Source organism: Lipotes vexillifer, unplaced genomic scaffold (genome assembly GCF_000442215.2).
Source record: "Lipotes vexillifer unplaced genomic scaffold, Lipotes_vexillifer_v1.1 scaffold1746, whole genome shotgun sequence".
Classification (NCBI taxonomy): domain Eukaryota; kingdom Metazoa; phylum Chordata; class Mammalia; order Artiodactyla; family Lipotidae; genus Lipotes; species Lipotes vexillifer.
Window position 1 is genome coordinate 476,694 of NW_006791518.1, and position 11,252 is coordinate 487,945.

Consider the following 11,252-nt stretch of genomic DNA (forward strand, 5'->3'; position numbering starts at 1 on the left):
CCCACCCCCTTAGCAGGAGAGTCCCACGCATGCGCGGCTGGAGGTGCCAAATGAGGCCCCGACACAGAGCTGTGAGTCGGAGACGTGGAGTAGCCGGAGCGAGGAGCCGGAGCCGTGGAGGAGCCGGGCGAGCACCTGCAGTTGAGACGCGGAGGAACTTGGCTGACTCCACCAGCGAGTGAGGCAGAAGTCTAAAGTAAGGCATGAAAGTCTTTGAATTCTCACACTGGGCTGCCAGGGCTCCCTTGGGACTAGACCCCACAATGGACATCACCTCTAAGGAGTGGAGTCAAAATTAAGTAGGATGGGAACGGTAAAGACAAAAGCCAGAGAAGCTCCAACTGAGGGCTAGAACCAGGAGAGGCAAAAAAACAAACAACAACAAAAAAACAGGCACAGGTCTCTGGCACAGAATTTAACGGGCACCAAACAACTCAGAAATCAAGATAAATGAGATTTTAATGCAATAGTTTTTCAGAAAGCAAATTTAATGCCAAAAATCCTTGATGAGAAAAATATCAACCTTTTAAAGGTAGACTCATTAACAGTCTGATGCTGAACCATACTGGAGCCTAGAGGCAAAAGGAAAAATCGGTAGTACTGATCCTGTCTTTATTACAGTGTTTTCAGGAGAGTGTTCCAGGAGCCCTCCTTGAGGACTCTACTAAAGGACCCACTTCAGAAATCAAAATAACTAAAGAGACATTACAGTAAGGATTAGTGTGAAGATTAAATGAGGGTTAAACAGAAGAGAGTATAGTAGGTAATTGATACAAATTCGGGTTCTTGGACTCTTGAATCATTTGGAGTCTGATGAGGATTTCAGGCAAGGCTTTATTGGGATTGGTGTAGCACGAGGGAGTGAAAACAAGTAACAGGTGCCCTTGCTCACTCTTTAAGGAGAGCAGGCTGTTTCCTTAAATGGCTTGAGGGTGTGAGTGGGTCAGTGGGTCGGGCTGGAGGGGTGCCTTAGGTGGTCTGCCCACCCCCTTGGTGGTGCTGTCTGCAGTGGTCACGCACAGTGCCCTCCTTTGCTCCTAGCACCTCAGAAGTGGCAGTTGGTTTGTGGCCTTTTTGTATCTTATTGTTTATAATTGCCCGGCCCTCCCATGGGTGCAGTTATTTTTAGTCCCTTTGTATTCTGTTGCTCAAGGAGACCTTTGTCCAGGTGCAAGCACTCAGGTAAAGGGGCCCAGGTCCCAGCCTATCTCATAATGGCTTTATGTTCTGAGAATGTAGGCATGATACAAACAAAAAAATTGGGACGTTGCAGGAGAGAATTGAAATATGGTGCGAAGTTTTAACTGTTTTAAGAAGCTACAACTAGTTTTGATATTATATTTTTCCTAGCATATCATAGTTTATGATTTTGAGGTAGAGTTAACGTAAAGCATTATGTTAGTTTCAGATGTACAACATGACTCAATATTTCTATATATTGTAAAATATCATACAAAAAATTTTAGTATGTGACAGAAATACACATAATTAACATAATTAACAGATGGAGCTTTTTAAATGAGATAAGTGCTTTGATAGATGTATTCAGAGCAATAAGTCAGAATGGGGAGAACATCCTAGCGGTAACTGGTGTTTCAGATTGGTCTTGAGTTGTAGGGAATAGCTGGCCACATGAAGGTGATGGGGGGATGGAGATTTCAGAGAGCAGAGATAATATGTAAAGGGCATAGCAGGGTACATATATGTTATATTTTACTGGAAAACAGAAACTCCCTGGACATTTTAAACTGAAGAAATTTCATTTGAACGATCTTGAAAGTAGATCTTAATGAGGCCTAACAACAGCCTCAGGTGTGAGTAAGGAAGCAAAGCCTCTAAGTAGAGCCTTGAGATGATTGTAGTGCAGATGAGCACCTTGATTGCTGCTTGTGGAAGACGCTGGCCCAAAGGGTCCACCTGGGTTACATGAGATTCCCGACCCAGAGAAACTGGGATAATAAATGTTGGTTGTTATGTTAAGCCGCTGACTTTGGGGCTAATTTGTTACGCAATTGTACAAAACTAATACAAGGACTTTCACAAATTTTTGTGGACATCTAATTTCCAAATTAAGTTTCTTCAGTTTAAAGTGCCCAGTTTATGTTTCCTCAGAGCACTGAGGTATGAGGGTTCAGTTGCTCCATATACTTAATATTTTTCCTATCTTTTATTTTTGCCGTTCTGTGATATCATATTGTTGTTTTAGTATTTATCTGATGACTAATGAACTTGAATACATCTTTGTATGTTTACTGGCCATTTGAATATCATTTGTTAAGCGTCTGTTAAATATTCTTGTCCTTTTTGTCTGAGTTGTCTTTTTCTTATAGATTATAGGAGTTCCTATATCTAGATATGCATCCTTTGTCAGGTATACATGTCTTGTCACACTTTGTGGCTTGCCTTTTTACTCTGTTAATGAAATCTTTTGATTAAAAGAAGTTCTTGATTTTAGTATGGTGCATTTTATCATGATTTTCTTCTGAGATTAGTAATATTATTATTCTGTTCAAGAATTCTTTGCCGAATTCAAGGCCACAGAGATATTTCTTTATGTTTTCCTCTACAGTCTGTATTGTTTTCCCTTTCATATTGGGATCTGTAATCCATCTAGGATTGGTTTTTGTTTTTGGTTGCAGGTAGAGGTCAAGATGCATTTTTTTCCCATGGAGTATACAATAGGCCTAGCATCATTTCTTGGAAAGACCTACTTTTGTGCACTGTAGTACAATAGAGCTTTGATCGTAATCTGGTGGGTGACTCTATGTGTGAAAGATTCTACTAAGTTTCTGTGAAATTCTATTGTCAAAGAAACCATGTTAGTCAGAAATCTGAATAAATATTTACATATTTATTTCTGAGTAGCGGGGAAATGCGCTATTTAAAATTCTGTGCCATCACATGGCTTCACAAAGATCTCATTTTTGTTGATAGGACTTCAAAAACCTTTCTCTATACTTTGAGACAATATCTAGTTATTGCCCATTTGAAGTTTACCCTGATCTTTGGAAAATAGATTGCTTACTTAAGGCAAGCCCACAGATGTTTCATCTGCCTTAATTCTTCCTGTTTCACTGGACAGGAAGTAGCATGCAGTGCCACAAGTGATGTTATTAATTATGGCAAAATAAAGAAGCTTTTAAAGGCATGTCCATTTTTTTCTGAGAGAGAGAAAAGGACCCGGAGCCATGCATTCCTCCTGCTTCCTGTTTTTCCCCTTCCTGCTTTATCCCCCCTGGGACATAACACAGGCTGAGAGTGATTATAAATAAAGTGATTATAGGAACTTAGAACTTCAGGTATAAAATACAGCATTTAAGTTTAAAGTACATCACCTGCCCCCTAGCATTTGGATGATTCTGTTAACCTGGGCTCTCTACTGGAATTGCTCATACCCTCAGTTCATTCTCAACCCTCCACTAGAGTGATCCTTTTACAACGTGTATCAGAACACATCACTCCTCCACTGGAAACTCTAGTGGCTCCCATCGCACTTTGTGATGAGAGTCAAGCTCATTAACGACCCAAGCAATCTCAGCAGACTATGACCCCTGTGACTGCCACTCTCTTGCCTCTTTTCCCCTTTCTTACTTTTTTCCATCACACTGATTTCTTGCTCTTCTAACAGGCCAGGCAAGCTTCTGCATCAAGGCATTCAAATTCCCGCTGCCTGAAATGTGATTCCTCTAGACATTTATATCTATGATTCCTTCACCTGCTTTGGGTTTACTCATGTCTCTTCTCACAAAGGTTTTCCTTGGACTTCTCTATGCCCATTTTTCTTTTTCTACAGATCTTATCATCACTCAGTATATCATGTCTTTACTTACCTTATTTATTAACTTTCTTTCCAAACTCGAATGTAAGACCCCTGAAGGTGGGGAATATTTTCTTTCGATGGTGCCTTGAACAGTGCTTACATACATACTAGGTACTTGATAGTTGAATACGTGAATGAATAGTTTTCAGTTAGCTTGACCATGTGTTTTATAATCAGCTCTGTAAAGTTATTTCTAGAAAAATGTTCTACAAGGATATTTCTTATAGTCTAGAGTTTCTGGAGGTGAGATTTTTGGCAGTGCCATTAATGTTAACAATTCAAATCTTTGAAAAGCATTAGAGTAGCTAATATATAAAATTCAAAAGAGGGAACAGTATGTCAGGATGTTTATTCATTTTTAAAGACAGCTATACATAATAAAATATAGCAGATAATTATTGGGGAAATAAACCAGAATTAAGCAGGATACGTTCTCATTACACACGCTTAGTTAATTAAAAAAAAAAATCATCTCTGAGATTAAGATGGATAGCTCACCCTCGCTCCAGTTTATCTACTTAGAAACAAAATGTGCTAACAAATGTCTAGATCTAAGGACATGAAAAACTGTTACTCTCTAAAACCCATTTCTTAAAAGTAAACCATGTGTGGGGGCTTCCCTGGTGCCGCAGTGGTTGAGAATCTGCCTGCTAATGCAGGGGACACGGGTTCGAGCCCTGGTCTGGGAGGATCCCACATGCCGCGGAGCAGCTGGGCCCGTGAGCCACAACTACTGAGCCTGCGCGCCTGGAGCCTGTGCTCTGCAACAAGAGAGGCCGCGATAGTGAGAGGCCCGCACACCGCGATGAAGAGTGGCCTCCGCTTGCCACAACTAGAGAAAGCCCTCACACAGAAATGAAGACCCAACACAGCAAAAATAAATAAATTAATTAATAAACTCCTACCCCCAACATCTTTAAAAAAAAAAAAAGTAAACCATGTGAAAGTCCTAAAGTGGGGACTTTATATGATGCCTAGAAGTATCTTGAAAATATATGTAAATTGTCTGTGAATGTGTATTTTCTGGGTGAAGTTTCCCAGATCCAATTGTTGAAGGAATCCAAGCGTCAAAAATTCAGAACCCAGATTTAGATCAGTGATTCTCATACCTGGCAACACATTAAAATCATCCAAGAAGCTTTCTAAAATGGTCGACCCTACCCCCAACAAAAAAAAAAAAGTAAACCATGTGAAAGTCCTAAAGTGGGGACTTTATATGATGCCTAGAAGTATCTTGAAAATATATGTAAATTGTCTGTGAATGTGTATTTTCTGGGTGAAGTTTCCCAGATCCAATTGTTGAAGGAATCCAAGCGTCAAAAATTCAGAACCCAGATTTAGATCAGTGATTCTCATACCTGGCAACACATTAAAATCATCCAAGAAGCTTTCTAAAATGGTCGACCCCAGGTTTTCATTATTAGCAATTTGATTTATATAGATCAATCTGGGATGGGGTACTAGGTTTTTTTTTTTGAGCTCTTTGAGTGATTCTACTGAATACTTAGAGTTGAGAATAATTGCTGTAGAGCACCGCTGTTCAATAGACATATAAAGTAAGCCATATGTAACTTAAAAGTTTATAGTAGCCACCCTAAAAATATTAAAGAAATAGGTGAGGGAAGATGTTGGTCAAAGAGTAGAAATTTCCAGTTATAAGATCAATATGTTCTGGGGATCTAATGCACAGGATGGTGACCATAGTTAACAATAATTCATCATATACTTGAAAGTTGTTAAAAGAGTATATTTTAAATGGTCTCACCACACACACACAAATTATAGTTTTATAAGATGATGGATGTGTTAACCTGATTGTAGTAATCATTTTGCAATATATATGTGTGTGTCAAATCACCATGTACACCTTAAACTTGTACAATGTTATATGTCAATTTTACCTCAATAGAGCTGGAAATTTTTTAAAATAAATAGTGAAATTCATTTTAATAATACATTTTATTTAAGCTAATACGTCAAAAATATTATTCAACATGTAGCATTAGTCACATTTCAACTTGCTAAATAGCTCATGTGACTAGTGGCTACCATATTGGATAGTATACATCAAAATTAACTAGAAGTTTTGTTAAAACAGCTTGCTCAGTTTCTGAGCTGGTAGGTCTAGGGTGGGGCCTGATAACGTGCATGACTAACAGATTTCCAGATGATTTTTTTGCTTCTCATTTTGGGATCACACCATGAAAACCACACTTTGGCACACTGGTTTTTAATGTTGGATGTTCATTGGGATTACCTGGGAGGCTTTTAACATACTACTACCTGGCTTAATTAGAGATCTGACTTAACTGGTTCGAGATGAAATCTGGGCTTGAGTTTTTAAAAAGATTCTCAGTTGATTTTTTTAACTTTTCTTTTTTTTTTTTTTTTTTTTGTGGGCCTCTCACTGTCGTGGCCCTTCCCGTTGCCGGATGCGCAAGCTCAGCGCCCATGGCCCACGGGCCCAGCCGCTCCGCGGCATGCGGGATCCCCCCGGACCGGGGCACGAACCCGTATCCCCTGCATCGGCAGGCGGACTCCCAACCACTGCGCCACCAGGGAGGCCCTAACTTTTCATTTTTAAAGAATTATTGATTCACAGAATCAAAGTATACAAAGTGTACAGAGGGACTGCATACCATTCACCCAGTTTCCTTCAATGTTAACATCTTTGCAAAACTATTGTACAATATTAAAACCATAAAATTGATAATGGTATGATCCACATCATATTCAGATGTCACCAGTTTTATACTCACTCGTGTCTCTGTGTGTGTGTGTGTGTGTGTGTGTGTGTGTGGTGCCATGCAATTTTATCCTGTGTGTAGAGTCGTGTAGCTACCACCATAATCCAGATACAGAATTGTTACATTATCACTAAGATATTACATGCTCCTCTTATGTAGTTACACTCAACCCCTCTCCCCAGCATTCCTAACCCTTGGCAACCACTGATAACTTCTCCATCTCTATCATCTAGTTATTTCAGGAATGTTACACAAATGGAATCATACAGTATGTGAGCTTTTGAGATTGGCTGTTTTCACTCAACATAATATCCATGAAGTTCATCCAGGTTTTTTGAGTATATCAATAGTTCACGCTTTTTGCTGATGTAACGTTTTATTATATGAATATACCACAGTTTATTTACCCATTCATCCATTGAAGGACATTTGGATTATTTCCAGATTTTGACCATTACAAATAAAGCTTTGAACATTCATGTACAGGTTTTTATATGACAATAAGTTTCCACTTCTTTGTGATAAATGCCCAAGAGTACAACTATTGGATCATATGGTAAGCACAAGTTTAGTTTTGTGGGAAACTGAAACTGCTATACTCTTTTTCAGAGTGGCTGTACCATTTTACATTCTGAACAGTAATGCATGAGTGATCTAATTTTTCTGCATCCTTGACAGCATTTGATGTTATCACAATTTTTTTTTAATTAGCCACTAATTTAGGTATGTAGTGATATCTCATCGTGGTTTTAATTTACGTTTCAATAATATCTAATGATATTGAATATTTTACCATATGTTTACCAACTGGTGAAATCTTCTCTGGTGAAATGACTCTTCGTATCTTTTGTCTGTTTTCCAATTATACTGTTTTGTTTTTGTACTGTTGAAGTTTGAGTGTTATATATTCTAGATGCAAGACCTTTTATAGATATGTGGTTTACAAATATTATCTCAATCTGTAGCTTGTTTTTTCATCCTTTTCACAAGGTATTCCACAAGGAAAAAGTTTTTAATTTTGTTGAGGTTCAAATTTTCATTCTTCTTCTTTTATGAATTGTGCTTTTGTTATCAAGTCTAAAATCTCTTTGCTTGTTCTGGAGACTTAAACCTTTTCCATATATTTTTTTTTTTCCTACCGTTGTTTTAACTATGTGAATTATGCTCTGCTCTTATTAGAGAATAAAAGATCTCATGAAGGGTCTATACCTAGTTATTTTCCCTAAGATATTCTCATTTGACCCCTTTACATTGATGATATATTTTCTTTTATTTCTTTTTTTTAACATCTTTATTGGAGTATAATTGCTTTACAATGGTGTGTTAGTTTCTGCTTTATAACAAAGTGAGTCAGCTATACATATATCCCCATATCCCATCCCTCTTGCATCTCCCTCCCACCCTCCCTATCCCTATCCTCCCTAGGTGGTCACAAAGCACCGAGCTGATCTCCCTGTGCTGTGTGGCTGCTTCCCACTTCCATATGTTTTTAACTAAAAGTTTAATAGTTTTATATTTAAGTCTGTGATTCTTCTGAGTAATGCTTTCTTATAAGGTATGAGGTTTAGGTAAAGGTTTATTTTTTTTGGGGGGGGGTGCTATGCTTCACTTGCTCCAGCACCATTTGTTCAAAACACTTCTGCAGCAAAGTTTAAAAATTGCTGACACCTTCCCAGTCAAGTTTAAAAACCACTGCAAACTTTGGCAGATTAATACCCTTGCATCTACCTCTCTCTTCTGGTGTGTTCTACAAGTCATTAGGAAGTTCATTTCAAGAGTCTCAGGTACCAGACTTACTAACAAATTTGGAGTTTCACTAATTTGAGTATTCTGAGTTGAGGTTCAGTGCATTTCTTGACTTTCTTCTCCACCTCAGCTCTATCCCTTGTCTCTTTCTTCCTCCTCATCTTCCTTTCATTCTTCTTATATTTCTCCTGTTCTTTCGCCTTTTTAGCAAGACTTGGTTGTAGAACCTGGGGATGTAGCAATTGCAAATTATACTTACCTTCACGGATCTTACACTCTGCAATGAGGGAGACAGATAATGTGAACAACTAAAAATAATACAGGCTCAGAGAGTAATATGTGTTTGGAGACTAGTAAATGCTGGTATTATGATCAAGTTTATTAGGAGAGAAGACAAATTTAAATCAAGACATAAGCAAAGTTCTTTTTCAGAAAGTGTTATTTAATCTGAATATTGAATTAATGAGATAGAAGGAGGCAGTTGATCTAAAATCTGGGGCAAAAGTGTTCCATGTTGACGGGCTTCCCTGGTGGCGCAGTGCTTGAGAGTCCGCCTGCCGATGCAGAAGACGCGGGTTCGTGCCCCGTTTCGGGAAGATCCCACATGCCGCGGAGCGGCTGGGCCCGTGAGCCATCGCCACTGAGCCTGCGCGTCCGGAGCCTGTGCTCCGCAAATGGGAGAGGCCACAACAGTGAGAGGCCCGCATAACGCAAGAAAAAAAAAAACAAAAAAACAAAAAAAAAAAAAAAAAAAAAAAAAAGTGTTCCATGTTGAAGAAACAGTGATGTAAAGGCCTTGAATTGTTATTGAGATACCTCCTTTTTGAATCAGACATAGAAGGTCAGTGTGGCTCATGTTGGGCAGGATAGTTTGGTACTATTTTGGGGTTGGCCAGCAGAGGCCAGATCATGTGGGTTCTTCTAGGCTCAGATGAGACGTTTGCATTTTATTTTCATTCCATGGGATCACATTGGTGGGTTCTAAACAAGGAAGTAATGTGATTCACATTTTTTTTTTTTTTTTTTTTTTTTTTTTTTTTTTGGTATACATCTCACTGTTGTGGCCTCTCCCGTTGCGAAGCACAGGCTCCGGATGCGCAGGCCCAGCGGCCATGGCTCACGGGCCCAGCCGCTCCGCGGCACGTGGGATCTTCCCAGACCAGGGCACGAACCCGCGTCCCCTGCATCGGCAGGCGGGCTCTCAACCACTGCGCCACCAGGGAAGCCCTGATTCACATTTTTAAATGACCACATTGGCTAATATGTGGAAAAAGTCACATGTGGGGAAATCAAAGGGAAGGACGCAAACTAGAGGATTCTTGGAGAACCCTCAGTGAGAGATGATAGTGATGAGGCTGAGGGTGACAGCAGGGGAGATAAAGAGAAGAGCTCGAATTCCAACTACAGTTTGGAGTAGAGCTAACCAGACTTATAAATGTAGTAGATGTATGGAGTGAGCTCCATATGTATGGAGTGAGGAGGAATCAAATATAACTTTTTTGATACGAGATTGTACGAGATGGGTAAAACTCGGGGAAAATAGATTTGGGAGGTGTTAAGTATCCAGTGTTTGTTTTATACTTGTTAATATCGAGATACTTAAAATACATCCAAGTTGAAATGCTGAGTAGTCAAATGGAGATACAAATCTGGAGATCAAGGGAAAGATCAGGTATAAACACACACATTTGTCATATAGTAATTAAAGCCTTAGAACTTGATGAAATCCCATTGGGAGAGAATATAGGTATAGGAGAGGACATAAAGGGTTCCCAATATATAGGGGTTGTCAAGGAGTAGAAGAACCAGTGAGAAAGAAGGCATAAAGGAGAGTGTGATGTCCTAGAATACAGTAGGGCAGTGTGTTTCAAGAAGTGGTCAGCTGTGCCAAATGCTGACAAGAGGTGAAGCAGAATGAGATTTTGCATAAGATAGAGAAGTGCTCTGGGCTTTACACACAGGCACTTTATGCCAGTAGAAATATGAGGGCAGAAATTTCTCCTGTCTCTTAACCTAGCATCTGAAAGAAGAGTAGAAGCAGAAGATGAGAAGTTGACTCCAGGATAAGTTTTGCAATACTGTAGCATCTGTAGGGTTGGGAGTGATAGCAGCATAACTTAAATAGCTAAAAACATATGGCTCATATAAGGAATTGAAGAGTGGGGATGGTTTTAGGACTAACTGGAACCAGGGAATCAATCACTCCTAAGGCTTTCTTCTGCCTTTGTCTTTACTTTACCCCTCTTGTTTGTTGGATGGAACTTATTTCTGAGAGTGGCACATTCTCTGGAGGTTCTAGGATGTAGCTGGGAAGAGGGGGTTGCAGGGAGTTTGGAGTAGATGGGGGCTCTGTAGGAGTAGATGGAGATAATAACCAGGATAATATGGGTTAACAATTAATTCAACAAGCGTATATTTTCAACTACAGTTCACTCTTTTTTTTAACATTAATTTTTATTGGAGTAGAGTCGCTTTACAATGTTGTGTTAGCTTCTTGCTGTACAGCAAAGTGAATCAGTCATGCGTATACATTTATCCACTGTGTTTTGGATTTCCTTCCCATTTAGGTCACCAAGAGCACTGAGTAGAGTTCCCTGTGCTATTCAGTAGGTTCTCATTAGTTATCTATTTTATACATAGTAGTGTGTATAGAAATAGAGACACAGATGTAGAGAACAAACTTATGGTTACTGAGCGGGGAAGTGGGTGGGTGGGATGAACTGGGAGATTGGGACTGACATATATAAACTACAGTTTACTCTTGGACAGAAGTTTGAACTGCGTGGGCAGTTCTGCCACTTATAGGCAGATTTTTTTTTCAATAAATAGGTACTACAGTACTACACGATCTGCAGCTGGTTGAATCCAGGGATGCAGAACCACAAATAAAGAGGGATGACTGTAAAGTTATGCTCGGATTTTTGACCATAGGAAACGTC